The following is a 16,298-nucleotide window of genomic DNA, read 5'->3' as shown; positions in this document are numbered from 1 at the left end:
AGGCTAAAGAGCTCTACAACTTAAATGTGTGACATTGGCAATACTTAACTTCTCTAAGCCTTGGACTTGTCATTGTGGTCAGAATAAAGTGAGAAGGCTCTAAGAATAGTGCCTGCTCCCTCAGTTAATGTTATTCACCTATACTCTAGTCAAATCTCTCTACTCACCATTCAACATAGTTTGGGTATTAAACATGTGATAAGGGGAATTCCCTGGTGGCCCAGTGGTTAGCACTCCACGCTCTAGCTGCCAGGGCCAGGGTTCAATCCCTGGTAGGGGAACCAAGATCTGGCAAGCTGCACAGTGCAGCCAAACCAGCAAACAACAACAAAAAATGTGATAGGTATTGTGCTAAATACTTTTGATGCTCTATCTCACTTTTTTTTTTTTTTTTTTGCGGTACATGGGCCCCTCACTGTTGTGGCCTCTCCCGTTGCGGAGCACAGGCTCCGGACGCGCAGGCTCAGCAGCCATGGCTCACGGGCCCAGCCGCTCCGCGGCATGTGGGATCTTCCCGGAACGGGGCACGAACCCGTGTCCCCTGCATCGGCAGGTGGACTCTCAACCACGGCGCCACCAGGGAAGCCCTCTATCTCACTTAATACTCAAAGTAATAAGGTAGGTGATTGTATTATGACCATTATACAGATAAAGAAACTTGGGTTCAGAGAAGTTAGGCAGCTTGACTAAAGTCATACAACTAGTTGCCAGAATCAGAATTAGAACCCAGATCTCTGTGACGCCAGACCCTAATCTCTAATGTAGAGTACTTTTCCATTCAGGCTTCTTGCTTTGCCCTGCAGAACCTACACTGTTCTTGCCCCATTTCATGTCTATGAACATTCTTTATATACTTCAAAGCCCAGGTCAAATAAGATCTTGAAGAGAGCAGAGATGACAGCAGAGTTAGAGAAGTGAAAGAAGGAATAGAAGTAAACATGGCTGTCAAAGAGCAGACAGAATGTGTCAAAGCATTAATTTCTTATGTTTATCTTAATAGCATTTTGAATTAAAGTTGTCTCATGAGTATCTGTGTTCTTTGAAAATGGTAAACTTTTTGAGGACCCCAGCCTATAATATATTGCTGTGCGTATTCTTATGCTCAATATACAGAGAATCAGCTCCTTGAGAACCTATGCAGAAACCCCCTTTCCCAGGGACAAGCAACTCTCATAGTCTGGAATGCCAAGATGTAGGAAGATGTTAAGAAATTATTTTTTAAGTGGAACTATGGTTTATGTTACACGGGGTCCCAGTTGGCAGTGGAAGAGGGCCAGCCAGGCAGACCATAGCTGAGAGACTGAAAATGATTTGGGAGCCTAGGGTAATTGAGGTTGGTAGAGGCACGGCAGACAGAGCAGACTTTATTGGGTGTCAGAGGGGCTCGAGAATTTGGAAGGTAATCACCAGAGGCTGGGTAGAAAATAAATTAAGTGCAACAAAAATTATTTTGGGGTCTATGAAGTTTTAGATATTTGAAAGTTATTCTCATGTGAAAACTTTGGAACTGTTATTAGTGAAAAGAACCCTAGACCTAGTTTATAGTCTCAGCAAGGGTACCATTGGTTTGTCACTAAATAGATCTAACTTTTACTTCTCATATCTGCACAATATGATTATTAAAAGACTGTCCTGGCTTATCTCACAGAGTTATTGTGAAACTCAAATAGAAAGGAATATGTAAGGGGATTGAAATTTGAAAAGTAATTTTATGGTTTTTCCAAGGTGTCTTCACAGGTCTACCAGGTATTGCTGTTCTTATTAACGGAGAATAGGGCAACACCCTGCCGTCGAGTAGCTTTTTGTTGAGTTGAGATATGGCACTCACACACTTAAGAAGGCAAGACCATAGGGCTATAATAGGAATTCAGAGGACAGAGAGTTCACAGAAAAAGCAAGACTGTCAGTTGTCAAAGAAACTTCAAATGGAAGACGAGACTGGAGCTAGGTTTGAAGAACGCATTGCAACTAAGTAGTTAGAAAGGAGGGGTGATGTGTCCCAAACTGTGAAGAACGTTGGCAGGACAAATGTAGACAAGACTATTTAAAGGAAAGAGCCTGTATCAGTGAAGTTGGAATGGGGAGAGGCTGGGGAGTCTTTGGGGATCAGGTGCCCATTTCTGTGATGAAGCACTGATATACTTGGAGCTCATTTCCTCTTACATGAGCACAGCCTAGAGGCCTCAGCATGGGTCCTCAAAGAAATTTAATTTATTCTCTTCTCCTTTGTTACATTCTCTTGGAAATTTTGTCAGGAGAAAAATTAGTACTATATATTTTCTAAAGCTGGAAGCTTAAGTTCTATCAACTTAGTGTTTGGTGCAAAGAAAAAGATGGTATGAATATTTGATATGAGGCCAAAAAGAGGTCTTACAGATTAAGTATTATGGAGAGCTTAAAGTCCTCTGAAAACTAATTTGTGAAGGCCTTATTAAAGTGTCGTAAGAGTTCTCATTGTTCTTATTCTATTGTGAGTCTTGAGCTGCAATTTGGAAAAGTACGGGGCAGGGCAATTATACAAATAATAATCATTGATTCAAGCTTTTTAATGGTAAAAAGATGACTTACTCTCTGAAGAAGTGAACAGGCAACATTTTCTCATTGCTGTTAATTATAATTTAAGACAGACTCAATTTTGTATTAGTCACAGATGTTTCATTTCTCAGTTCATATATAATGTGGTACATGGAATATCTCCAAAGAGATTTTAGAAGTGTTTGCAGTCTTGTCCATCTCTTTACCACTTGGTGTGGTCTTTTCCAAAAATCATGACATTTGGAAAGAAACTTAGAGAAGTTTTGAAGACATTTTCAAGACATTTTGCTTTCAATGATCTCTAAAAATATTCCTATTGAAAGTGAAAATTGGGAACATGCTCAGAAAAACAAAATCAAAATGTATATTGTGTCTTTGGAAAGCCTGGTTTCGGGAGTGGCTGGGCTGTGTTCCAGTTGTGCTGGGGTGCGGGTAGGCACACAAATGCATGATTTCTGAATTGATGTTAGTCATAGAAACCTTTAAGAAACTCCAGTGTTCTTATTGCTATTAAGCAAAAATGTATTTCAAATAATTAGACCAAGCAGCTAGTTCCCAAATTACTCCACTGTGGATTGTTCTAACCAGGGAGAATTTATCAGTAGGAAAAATCACTCATGAAATTGTGATAGGTTTGGGAGTGTTCCAAGACATTGGTGGGTTTAGAATGCAAATGCTTGATGAGGCTGGGAAACTTGGGTTGTGTCAGAAGATAGTTGAAAATTGAAACTTACCTTAACGTCAAATCAGCCACGAAGACTGAAATACAGTAACACCTGTATTTTCTGCTGTAGTTGTATGATGCTGCTTGGAAAATAAAATAAAATTCAGAAGCACAGTACAGCAAATTTTTCTTGGGTTATACTGATAAAAGTTGGAGCTGCATGCTATATGCCAAATCTTTCTAAAACATAATCAAATAGTTTTATTTTAAGAGGAGCATTTATGAAAACTTTTTTGGGAAAGAATAGTATAATTGTGGTACTTTACAAATATGTGATGAATTCATTATGGGCATGCATGCAAAGTTCTTTAAATATCATTCTTCTTCATTTTTAATCTTTATTATATACATTAACTTTTCCCCAAAGGAAAGGCATATGAATTTGTATATTTAAAATTTGTGTATTTTGAGAGTTCACATCATTCTCTAAAATCCATCTGTGATATTCAGAGTCGGTGAAGTTCAGGCAGTTAAACTTTGGAATAAACTTCTTGCACAGTTTTTCCTTGATCCTTGGAGTCTTTCTCTCCAAGGCTGGAAGTGGGGGGGGGAGGGTGGTAGGAGGAAATTCATTTGCATAAATTCTTCAGTAATGAATTTGCTTTTATAAAGTTCTAAATCGTAATTGGAACTCCTGATTTTTGGTTCTCAACTTTGGAAATTCCCTGGGTGAAATCTGAAACTGGTCTCCATAAATGGAGGGTAAGGAGAAACAGAAGAAAGAGGCAGACCACTCCACCTGGGTAGGTGGCAGTTTTGATAAGCCAGAGAACTTGCATATGAGGCTTGTCTTGGGTGGCTGCTAGATGAGTAGATCTCCACACCCACCAGCCAGAATCTAAAAAGTTTATGTAGAGGTCTTAACACGGTTCAGTCACATATACTGTCCAGATGGTTTCAACAACAGTTTACTCTCCCAAGGCTGCATCCTTGAAACGGCTCCTACTGTAGGAACCGTGGGCAGGATCTACATCCCAAGGACAGGGAAGAGGGTGAGAAGCCTTCAGCTACCTGGGTCCAGTTTGTAGGTCAACCTGTGGTCACTTCCTTTAGATAACCTCTTCCAACACTGATACTGTTGGAGAAAGAACTGGAGACAGATGACAGAGGCTGGGAAAGGAGGGAGGAGCAGGATAAAATATATATTTTTCTTAAAAATATTGTAGAAAAGATTAAATGGAAGATCATTACAATTAAATGTTTATCAGGTGTGTACATCTGGTCCAGAAATAACATTTTCCTCCCACTTGTGAATGGCAAGTGTATATTGTTTGTTACACTGTTTCTTCAGCAATGAACATCCAGTGTTTATAGCAAAAGTACTGGGCTGGGAGTTAAAAGGTCCAAATTTTTTTCTTAGCATTGTTTTTACCTTTTTGGGGGGTAAAAGCCTTTTATATTTCCAGTCTTTCCTCCTCAGACTATAGAATACAGCAACACTACAGTGACTTCTTTGCAGGGATTCGTAAGCCTGTATCTGTGAATTGTTCAGAGAAGAGACTTAACTTTAAGGTAATGGAAGCACTGGGACGGGGAGGGGGATTGTGAAGTTCTTGACTGGAGGCTTCAGTATCAAGTAGATGAGAATGACAGAGCAATCATTGCATTCATCTTACTGAGAAAGGAATGCCCCTCCAGCTCACTGTAACTCTTGACTAAGAGGACATCTGAGACACCTACTTTTCCAAGACGGCAAGTCAAGTTTAAAGCCAGGCACAGTTCAAAGTCGAAGAAGTGTCGCCTGCTACCAAATTCAAGCCTTTGATGTGGCTTTGCAGGATGCTGAACTTGTGTGGTATCTCGCACCCCATGGATAACCATGGGAGGTTTGGTGATTTGGTATTAGGATGCTCCATTTCAGAGCTTCTGGAAGGGCAAAGATTCTGAACACTGAGTGGAATCTTGTTGTTTAAAGAGTCCAGTGCAGGGGAGAACATAGTCAACCATCTCTAAGATGGGATGGTGTGCACATTCTTCAGTCTTAGCGAGGTTGTCAGAGAAATTTTCTGGGGTCCCCTTCACAGCCATTCTCATCTCTCAGTGGATCCAGGGTGTGAGTTCTCAGCAGAGGCACAGTTGTTTTGGAGGCATACCTTCCCTCACTGCTCAGCTTTTAAAAACTTTCCAGGCCTTCTCTGGTGGCGCAGTGGTTGAGAGTCCACCTGCCAATGCAAGGGACACGGGTTCGTGCCCCGGTCCAGGAAGATCCCACATGCCGCGGAGCGGCTGGGCCCATGAACCATGGCCGCTGAGCCTGCGCGTCCAGAGCCTGTGCACCGCAACGGGAGAGGCCACAACAGTGAGAGGCCCGCGTACCGCAAAAAAAAAAAAAAAAAAAAAAACCCAAAGATAACCTTTCCATTCTTTCAAGCTGTCTTCCTAGCTTTACACATATATCTGTTTGTTTAGGAGATAAAAGAGGGAAGCAGAGTGACTTTCAGAAGCAATGTTTGATTGCTCAATATGGTAAAATGACATTTAAAGAACATTTTAGATTAATATTGTTTTTCCTCTGAAGTTTCATAATATGTTACTGTGTAGCTCCATAAGAGAATTTTGTACTAACAGATTTCAAGACTAATTTGGGCATTGTGAACTCTATGTTCTGGCATTCTGTTAACCTCAAATCTTTATTTAATAATCCTTCCATGTATCAGTTATGCGTGGCAATGAAGATGCTGTCACATTATCCTCGAACCTAAGTGGCATACTATTGTAAATATTTATTTTTATTAATGGGTCATGTGATGGATGGCTCTGCTGATCTGAACTGGGACCAGTGAGGCCATCCATGGCCTGCAGCAGGACAGCAAGGCAGCTACATCTTCTGACATGGCTGAGGCTTTGCTGGAACATTGGGTTGACTCAGTGCTGCATGTCTCACCCATCAGTGGGCTAGCCTGGGAATGTTCACATCCTGAAGGCAGAAGAGCAAGAGAGAAAGCAAAAATGTGCAAGTACTTTTTCAGGTCTCTGTGAGTGTCAAGCTTGATCCTGTCCAATTGGCCAAATCAAGTGACCTGACTGAACCCAGAGCCTGAACAGGAGGAGCCTATAAAATGACAGAGCAGGGGTTATTGATACAGCAAATTCATTAACTGGGGCCACTAACAATAGGTGCCACTTCTGTTTGTGGTGTAATTATAGTTCTATAAAGATAACCTTGAGATTCATCATAATCTTGAAGTATATTTCCAATGAAAAAAATGTATGGTTAATTTTGATATGAAAAACATTTGATCATATTCTCATTCTTTGTAAATTGCTAGCCCATTGATAGATATTATGCATTAATATGATGAATATTTGGTTAACCACACACCATATTTCATAACCAAATCATATACTAAGAATTTCTATTATACTTGGTAGGCTTGGGTCTTGAGTAATCACATGAAACTATAAAATTTTCCCAAATTTAATTTTAAGAGTTTGAGAAAAAATTACTTTTTAAACAAAAGAAGAATCACATTTGTGAATACATTGGTATATGATTAATGAATAAGATCTTAATTAGATAGTTACTATAGGCACTAAAGCTAGTATGATGGAAAGAGGCATTAAAAAGAGACCAAGGAGAGGCTGGAGAGTAGGCAATCAAATTGAGACCTGAGAAGTTACGGTCAAACCAGCCGGGCATTGATACTACTTATAAAGTTTTGCGGCATAGCCCCCTTCTCTGTTCCACCTTTGTTTGTGTCTTGTAAACACAGTCCAATTGACTTTGCAGACTGTGGAAGTAATGAGTTATTGATGGGAGTGAGTACCATGTGAATAACTATTTCCTTGAAGATCTCTTTAGGCTGTGGTAACTGGAAGCAACACAGAAGGAGAAATTGATGGCCCATATTCAGCTTTTGAATAGTAAAGCTTGAAGAGCTTTTAGGTACTGAACAGCTTGAGGAAAGGCAGGATAATGGGACATAATTGGACAGATTATGCAGCTGAGGTATGTTAAAGAACAATTTGCTCATTCTGCTAAGGTGTGGCATTTTGTAGCTCCTGTTAATATTTTGAGTAGAGGAACAAGAGATGAGTTTACTGAGTCTTATTTGAAAAGATGATCTCTTAAATTATCTCTAGCACCTTAGTGTTTAGTGGTTCAAGGCACTTCTCAAACATTATCACACTAACCTTTCCAACAGCCCTGTAGTGTATGTGGGTGTCAAACATTTATGAATAGGAAACCTTAGCAAGTAATAACAAGTGACTTGCCCAAGGTTACGCCTAAGTAAAGCATTAATATCTCTTCTGTGCTAAGCCCATCTCAGATTTCTTTTTCTCTGTAGCCCACATTATCTCAGAAGATTATAGAGGCTGCTGAGATACAACATTCAGAAGTAGTATAAGGGGAAAAAAAACTAAGCTCTAAATTATTTTATCTAAGACATTTTTCCAGATTAAGTCCTGTACTCTGGTAAGTAGGAGAGACGGGAATGAAAAAATCATTTTTGCTAAAATATAACAGTGATTTGATATTTCTCTTTTGAGTAGAAGCTATTAAAATACTGTTCCTTTATATTTTATTCGTTTTGTATAGTGTCTGTAATCTAGGAACTCTCTAAGTATAAGTCGATGGTGGGAAGGGAATTTCTTCCTTTTATTTGCTGAGTTGTTTTATCACTTATTAAGTTACTAAATCTTTTTCTCTAAGTCCTCCTCTGTGATAAACCATGTAGTTCATTAAGAATATCCAGTTTTCCTTCTGGGCACATGGTAGGGTTGTGTTTCCAACTCCCTTGGAGTTAGGTGTGGCCACGTGGCTTGCTTTGGCTTCTGCGATGCGTGGCTCTTCTGGGTGATTTCTTTAAGAGGTGGTGTGTGATTCAGTATGTTCTCTCTTTAAGCCTGGAGCGATGACCAGCAACTTTTGAGGTAGTGGTTGGGACCCTGAATGACAGCAATGAACAGATATCCCTGACAATCTGCAATGGCTGTGCAGCATGAACTGGAAATAGCCCCTATTCCCTGGCCCCCCTGGCCCCCCTTGCCCCCGTCTTTTTTCTTTAGCCACTGAGATTTGGAGTTGTTTTTGACTTTGGTATATAAACCAGTCTACCCTGACTGACATAGGAATTGGCGCCTAGAATTTGGGATGCTGCTCTAACAAATAACCTAAAATACATGGGACTGACTAGCATGGGTTGGCTGCTATTAGGTGTGTTTGGCAAGGCATGACAGGAAAGACTAATTTATTCTAATTTTTTTCTGAAAAAAATTGTATATTTGCAAGCAGGAATAAAAAGGAAATAGAAAGCCTCCAAAAACTCAGGGACCTACCTGATTGCTTTTCAATCCAAACAGTAAAACATAAGAATGAAAAATTCTGATAGTTGTTGCAATGGCCACCTATTGTTAAAACTTCTGGATGGATCAAGTTTACACCCTGTAAATGCTTTCAATTGGACAAAAAGGGCTAAGAGAAAAGAGACTGAAGTTGTGGGTCTTCCAAAGAAACCTGATATTCCCAAAGTACCAACAATTAATACGAGAGTTGGAAGTGGCAATAAAGCAAAAAAATAGAGTAAATCTAAGACTTCTGTCTAGAAAACAGCTGTAGGTACAATCATTTGTATACGGAAATTACCAGAATAATATTGATAAGAAGCCTAATAAGTTTTAAAAAATTGTGTACCTCCAAAGAAATAGAAAGCCTAGAAAAGCTGAAGATTTAAATGACTCTTGGAGTTATAACTAAGATCAGGAAGTGGGTTGAAAAACCTCCTCAGGCCCCAAGAGGGCATATTCCCTGATGCTCATTTTTTATGTGGCCAAGGAGTATAATAACAAGTAATGAACAAAGAAGACAAATCCAAGGACCACAGTGAACTGTGGACAAGGAAGCAATCAGAGGCTAATCAAGGAGTATTCTTCACTCCAGGATAGGGACCCTCAAAATATCTCTCTAGAATTTTAGACTTGTCATGGACCAGTAGCTCCAGTGTGCCCTTTGCTTTTCCTCTCCTGGATAGAGTGATGATGAATGATGAAGAAACCACTGTGCATTATCCCGAAATCCTGGGCTTTGAATTTGATGCTGTAATCGTATGGAAATTTTAAGTTGTTTCTCCTGGGTAGGGGTAGATATGTTTTGCATGCAAGAATGAGAATGAACCAAATGTTTCATAACCAGAAGGACAGATTGTAGTACTACAGATTGTAGTAATCATCAGTTCTGTTTACCAATTTTTTCTGGTTTTCTTTTTAGACACACGGTAAGTTTGTATTTTCTTGCTCCCTTTGTCCAATGAAATGCAAACAGAAATTACTTCTGGGTAAAAGCTTAAAGAGTCAAGGAGTAGTTAAATATGCCCTCTCCTTCCTTTTGGTATGGCTACCAGCACCTTTCAAGCACCCCTCCATCAGCTCAAATGCTTGTGGACTCTGAACCTAAAGTCTGCAATGCTGATCTGCAATGGATGGCAGTGTATTTGAGAAGTAAACTGTTGTTGTCTTAAGCCACCATTATTTGGAGGATTATTTGTTATGGCAACATATTCTACTCTATCCTGACAGATCCAAACCCCAGCTGGAAAATGAGGTTGTTAAATGGATATTAATAAAATGCATAAATTTAAAATATTCTATTATACTGTTGAACATTGGTTTATATATATATATTTTTCAAAAACAAAAATCAAGAAATACTTAAGTTCATCAAAAGCAATTTTACTCTCTATAGGAAAAGTGTCTCATTACTTGTGATTGTTAACAAGTTAACATTCAACTTGTTATTGGTTGAATACTAGTAATACTAAGTAAATCTGTGTTATCTCAGAATTTGATCAGGGGATAAACAGGCAGAGTTTAGACACATTAGTATTTGTAAATATACAAAGCAATTTGGAGAGTTAATCAAATTTCATTATTTCTAACCCTGAGGCTGATTTCCTACTGGGACCTGGAAGAATTCTATTCTAAGCAAGTCACTAGAAACATAATGTGTGTATGAGGGGGAGATGGGTGAGTGTGTGTATTTGTTGAGTTCTACTGAATCACTGGGCGTAGGCTATTCTTGGAGGTAGCCAGGACACTAGACTTGAAAGAATCATGTTCTCATCTGATACATAAATGCTATGTTCCCGAATAATTATGGATAGGTGAATGAAAATTACTCTGACATAAGCATGAGCCCAGATTCCACTTTTCCTTCAAAGGTTATTAACAGTGTGCAATGCTCAGTGCTTGTACTTAACAACATAAGAGTATTATACTCTGTACTTATATTTACAAAGCAATTTTATAATATCACTTATTTACTTTATGGTATCCTGCAATGCCTAGGGAACAGTAACCTAGACACAATCAGCCAACCACAAACAAACCAAGTAATTATTATTGCTTTAATGGTAGACATTTTTTTAACAACTTTATTGGAGTATAATTGCTTTACAATGGTGTGTTAGTTTCTCCTTTATAACAAAGTGAATCAGCTATACATATACATATATCCCCATATCTCCTCCCTCTTGCTTCTCCCTCCCACCCTCCCTATCCTACCCCTCTAGGTGGTCACAAAGCACTGATCTCCCTGTGCTATGCGGCTGCTTCCCACTAGCTATCGATTTTACATTTGGTCGTATATATAAGTCCATGCCACTCTCTCACTTCGTCCCAGCTTACCCTTCCCCCTCCCCGTGTCCTCAAGTCCATTCTCTACGTCCACATCGTTATTCCTGTCCTGTCTCTAGCTTCTTCAGAACCATTTTTTTTTAAATTCCATATGTATGTGTTAGCATACAGTATTTGTTTTTCTCTTTCTGACTTACTTCACTCTGTATGACAGACTCTAGGTCCGTCACCTTGCTACAAATAACTTAATTTTGTTTCTTTTCATGGCTAAGTAATATTCCATTGTATATATGTACCACATCTTCTTTTTCCATTCATCTGTCGATGGACACTTGGGTTGCTTCCATGTCCTGGCTATTGTAAATAGAGCTGCAGTGAACATTTTGTTACATGACTCTTTTTGAATTATGGTTTTCTCAGGGTATATGCCCAGTAGTGGGATTGCTGGGTTGTATGCTAGTTCTATTTTTAGTTTTTTAAGGAACCTCCATACTGTTCTCCTTAGTGGCTAAATCAATTTATATTTCCACCAAGACTGCAAGAGGATTCCCTTTTCTCCACACTCTCTCCAGCATTTATTGTTTGTAGATATTTTGATGATGGCCATTCTGACTAGTGTGAGGTGATATCTCATTGTAGTTTTGATCTGCATTTCTCTAATGATTAGTGATGTTGAGCATCCTTTCGTGTGTTTGTTGGCAGTCTGTATATCTTCTTTGGAGAAATGTCTATTTAGGTCTTCTGCCCATTTTTCGATTGGGTTGTTTGTTTTTCTGATATTGAGCTGCATGAGCTATATATTTGAGAGATTAATCCTTTGTCAGTTGCTTCATTTGCAAATATTTTCTCCCATTCTGAGGGTTGTCTTTTTGTCTTGTTTATGGTTTCCTTTGATGTACAAAACTTTTAAGTTTCATTAGGTCCCATTTGTTTATTTTTGTTTTTATTTCCATTTTTCTAGGAGGTGGGTCAAAAAGGATCTTGCTGTGATTTATGTAATAGAGTGTTCTGCCTATGTTTTCCTCTAAGAGTTTGATAGTGTCTGGGCTTACATTTAGGTCTTTAATCCATTTTGAGTTTATTTTTGTGTATGGTGTTAGGGAGTGTTCCAATTTCATTCTTTTACATGTACCTGTCCAGTTTTCCCACACCACTCATTGAAGAGGGTGTCTTTTTTCCATTGTATATTCTTGCCTCCTTTATCAAAAATAAGGTGACCATAAGTGTGTGGGTTTATCTCTGGGCTTTCTATCCTGTTCCATTGATCTATCTTTCTGTTTTTGTGCCAGTACCATACTGTCTTGATTACTGTAGCTTTGTAGTATAGTCTGTAGTCTGGGAGCCTGATTCCTCCAGCTCCGTTTTTCTTTCTCAAGATTGTTTTGGCTATTTGGGGTCTTTTGTGTTTCCATACAAATTGTGAAATTTTTTCTTCTAGTTCTGTGAAAAATGCCATTGGTAGTTTGATAGGGATTGCATTGAATCTGTAGATTGCTTTGGTTAGTATAGTCATTTTCACAATGTTGATTCTTCCAAACCAAGAACATGGTATATTTCTCCATCTGTTTGTATCATCTTTAATTTCTTTCATCAGTGTCTTGTAGGTTTCTGCATACAGGTCTTTTGTCTACTTGGGTAGGTTTATTTGTAGGTATTTTATTCTTTTTACTGCAATGGTAAATGGGAGTGTTTCCTTAATATCTCTTTCAGATTTTTCATCATTAGTATATAGGAATGCAAGAGATTTCTGTGCATTAATTTTGTATCCTGCAACTTTACCAAATTCATTGATTAGCTCTAGTAGTTTTCTGGTGACATCTTTAGGATTCTCTATGTATAGTGTCATGTCATCTTCAAACAGTGACAGTTTTACTTCTTCTTTTCCAATTTGGATTCATTTTATTTCTTTTTCTTATCTGATTGCTATGGCTAAAACTTCCAAAACTATGTTGAATAATAGTGGTGAGAGTGGACAACCTTGTCTTGTTTCTGATCTTAGAGGAAATGGTTTCAGTTTTTCTCCATTGAGAATGATGTTGGCTGTAGGTTTGTCATATATGACCTTTATTATGTTGAGGTAAGTTCCCTCTGTGCCTACTTTCGGGAGGGGTTTTATCATAAATGTGTGCTGAATTTTGTCAAAAGCTATTTCTGCATCTATTGAGATGATTATATGGTTTTTCTCCTTCAATTTGTTAATATGGTGTATCACATTGATTGATTTGCGTATATTGAAGAATCCTTGCATCCCTGGGATAAATCCCACTTGATCATGGTGAATGATCCTTTTAATGTGCTGTTGGATACTGTTTGCTAGTATTTTCTTGAGTGTTTTTGCATCTCTGTTCATCAGTGATATTGGCCTGTAGTGTTCTTTTTTCGTGACATTTTTGTCGGTTTTTAGTATCAGGGTGACGGTGGCCTTGTACAATGAGTTTGGGTATGTGCCTCCCTCTGCTGTATTTTGGAAGAGTTTGAGAAGGACAGGTGTTAGCTCTTCTCTAAATGATTGATAAAAAGCCACCTGTTCCTGGACTTTTGTTTGTTGGAAGATTTTTAATCACAGTGTCAATTTCAGTGCTTGTGATTGGTTTGTTTATATTTTCTATTTCTTCCTAGTTCAGTCTCAGAAGGTTGTGCTTTTCTAAGAATTGGTCCATTTCTTCCAGGTTGTCCATTTTATTGGCAGAGAGTTGCTTGTAGTAATCTCTCATGATCCTTTGTATTTCCTCAGTGTCAGTTGTTACTTCTCCTTTTTCATTGCTAATTCTATTGATTTGAGTCTTCCCCCTTTTTTTCTTGATGAGTCTGGGTAACGGTTTATCAATTTTGTTTATCTTCTTAAAGAAGTACCTTTTAGTTTTATTGATATTTGCTATGTTTCCTTCATTTCTTTTTCATTTGTTTCTGATCTGATCTTTATGATTTCTTTCCTCCTGCTAATTTTGGGGTATTTTTGTTCTTCTTCCTCTAATTGCTTTAGGTGTAAGTTTAGGTTGTTTGTTTGAGATGTTTCTTGTTTCTTGAAGTAGGATTGTATTTCTATACACTTCCCTTTTAGAACTGCTTTTGATGCATTGCAGAGGTTTTGGTTCGTTGTGTTTTCATTGTCACTTATTTCTAGTTTTTCTTTACTTCTTCTTTGATTTCTTCAGTGATCTCTTGCTTATTTAGTAATGTATTGTTTAGCCTCCATGTGTTTGTATTTTTTGCAGATTTTTTCCTGTGATTGATATCTAGTCTCATGCCATTGTCATCAGAAAAGATACTTGATAACGATTTCAATTTTCTTAAATTTACCAAGGTTTGATTTGTGACCCAAAATATGATCTATCTTGGAGAATGTTCCATGAGCACTTGAGAAAAAAGTGTATTCTCTGTGTTTGGATGGAATGTCCTATAAATATCATTTAAGTCCCTCTTGTTTAATGTATCATGTAAAGCTTGTTTTTCCTGATTTATTTTTTATTTTGGATGATCTGTCCACTGGTGAAAGTGGAGCGTTAAAGTCCCCTACTATGATTGTGGTACTGTCGATTTCACCTTTTATGGCTGTTAGCATTTGCCTTATGTATTGAGGTGCTCTTATATTGGGTGCATAAATATTTACAATTGTTATATCTTCTTCTTTGATTGATCCCTTGATCATTATGTAGTGTCCTTCTTTGTCTCTTGTAATAGTCTTTATTTTAAAGTCTATTTTGTCTGATATGAGAATTGCTTTGTTTTGATTTCCATTTGCATGGAATATCTTTTTCCATCCCCTCAGTTTCAGTCTGTATGTGTCCCAGGTCTGAAGTTGGTCTCTTGTAGACAGCATATTTACTGGTCCTGTTTTTGTATCCATTCAGCCAGTCTGTGTCTTTTGGTTGGAGCATTTAATCCATTTACACTTGAGGTAGTTATCGATATGTGTGTTCCTATTACCATTTTGTTAATTGTTTTGGGTTTGTTATTGCAGGTCTTTTCCTTCTCTAGTGTTTGCTGCCTAGATAAGTTCCTTTAGCATGTGCTGTAAGCTGGTTTGTTGCACTGAATTCTCTTAGCTTTTGCTTGTCTGTAAGGCTTTTGATTTCTCAGTCGAATCTGAATGAGATCCTTCCTGTGTAGAGTAATCTTGGTTGTAGGTTTTTCCCTTTCATCACTTTAAATATGTCCTGCCACTCCCTTCTGGCTTGCAGAGTTTCTGCTGAAAGATCAGCTGTTACCCTTATGGGGATTCCTTTGTATGTTATTTGTTGTTTTTCCCTTGCTGCTTTTAATATTTTTTTTTGTATTTAATTTTTGGTAGTTTGATTAATATGTGTCTTGGTGTGTGTCTCCTTGGATTTATCCTTTATGGGACTCTCTGCACTTCCTGGACTTGATTGACTATTTCCTTTCACATATTAGGGAAGGGAAATATTCAACTATAATCTCATCAAATATTTTCTCAGTCCCTTTCTTTTTCTCTTCTTCTTCTGGGACCCCTATAATTTGAATGTTAGTGCATTTAGTGTTGTCCCAGAGGTCTCTAACAGTGTTCTCAATTCTTTTCTTTTCTTTTTTTTTTCTTTTTTCAGCTTGTGGTAGTTATTTCAACTACTTAATCTTCCAGGTCACTTATCTATTCTTTTGCTTCAGTTAATCTGCTATTTATTCCTTGTAGAGAATTTTAAATTTCATTTATTATGTTGTTCATCATTGTTTGTTTGCTCTTTAGTTCTTCTAGGTCCTTGTTAAATGTTTCTTGTATTTTCTCCATTCTATTTCCAAGATTTTGGATCAGCTTTACTATTATTACTCTGAATTCTTTTTCAGGTAGACTGCCTATTTCCTCTTCATTTGTTTGTTCTGTTAGGTTTTTGCATTGCTCCTTCCTCTGCTGTGTGCTTCTCTGTCTTCTCATTTTACTTATTTTACTGTGTTTGTGGTTTCCTTTTTGCAGGCTGCAGGTTCGTAGTTCCCGTTGTTTTTGGTGTCTGCCCCCAGTGGCTAAGGTTGTTTCAGTGGATTGTGTAGGCTTCCTGGTGGAGGGGACTGATGCCTGTGTTCTGGTGACTGAGGCTAGATCTTGTCTTTCTGGTGGGCAGGACTGCATTTGGTGGTGTGTTTTGGGGTGTCTGTGACCTTATTATGATTTTAGGCTGCCTCTCCTAATGAGTGGGGTTGTGTTCTTGTCTTGCTAGTTTTTTGGCATAGGGTGTCCACAACAGTAGCTTGCTGGGTTTTGAGTGGATCTGGGTCTTAGTGTTGAGATGGAGATCTCTGGGAGAGCTTTCACCATGTGATATTACATGGAGCTGGGAGGTTTCTGGTGGACCAATGTCCTGAACTCAGCTCTCCCACCTCAGAGGCACAGGCTTGACACCCAGCCAGAGCACCAAGACCCTTTCAACCACACTGTTCAGAAGAAAAGGGAGGATAAAAAGAAAGAAAGAAAGAAAGAAAGAAAGAGAAAAAAAGAAAATAAAGTTATTAAAATAAA

The sequence above is a fragment of the Pseudorca crassidens genome, chromosome 2 (assembly GCF_039906515.1).
Source record: "Pseudorca crassidens isolate mPseCra1 chromosome 2, mPseCra1.hap1, whole genome shotgun sequence".
NCBI classification, from domain to species: Eukaryota; Metazoa; Chordata; class Mammalia; order Artiodactyla; family Delphinidae; genus Pseudorca; species Pseudorca crassidens.
The sequence above is the reverse complement of the archived record's forward strand: the minus strand, read 5'-3'. Positions refer to the sequence as shown.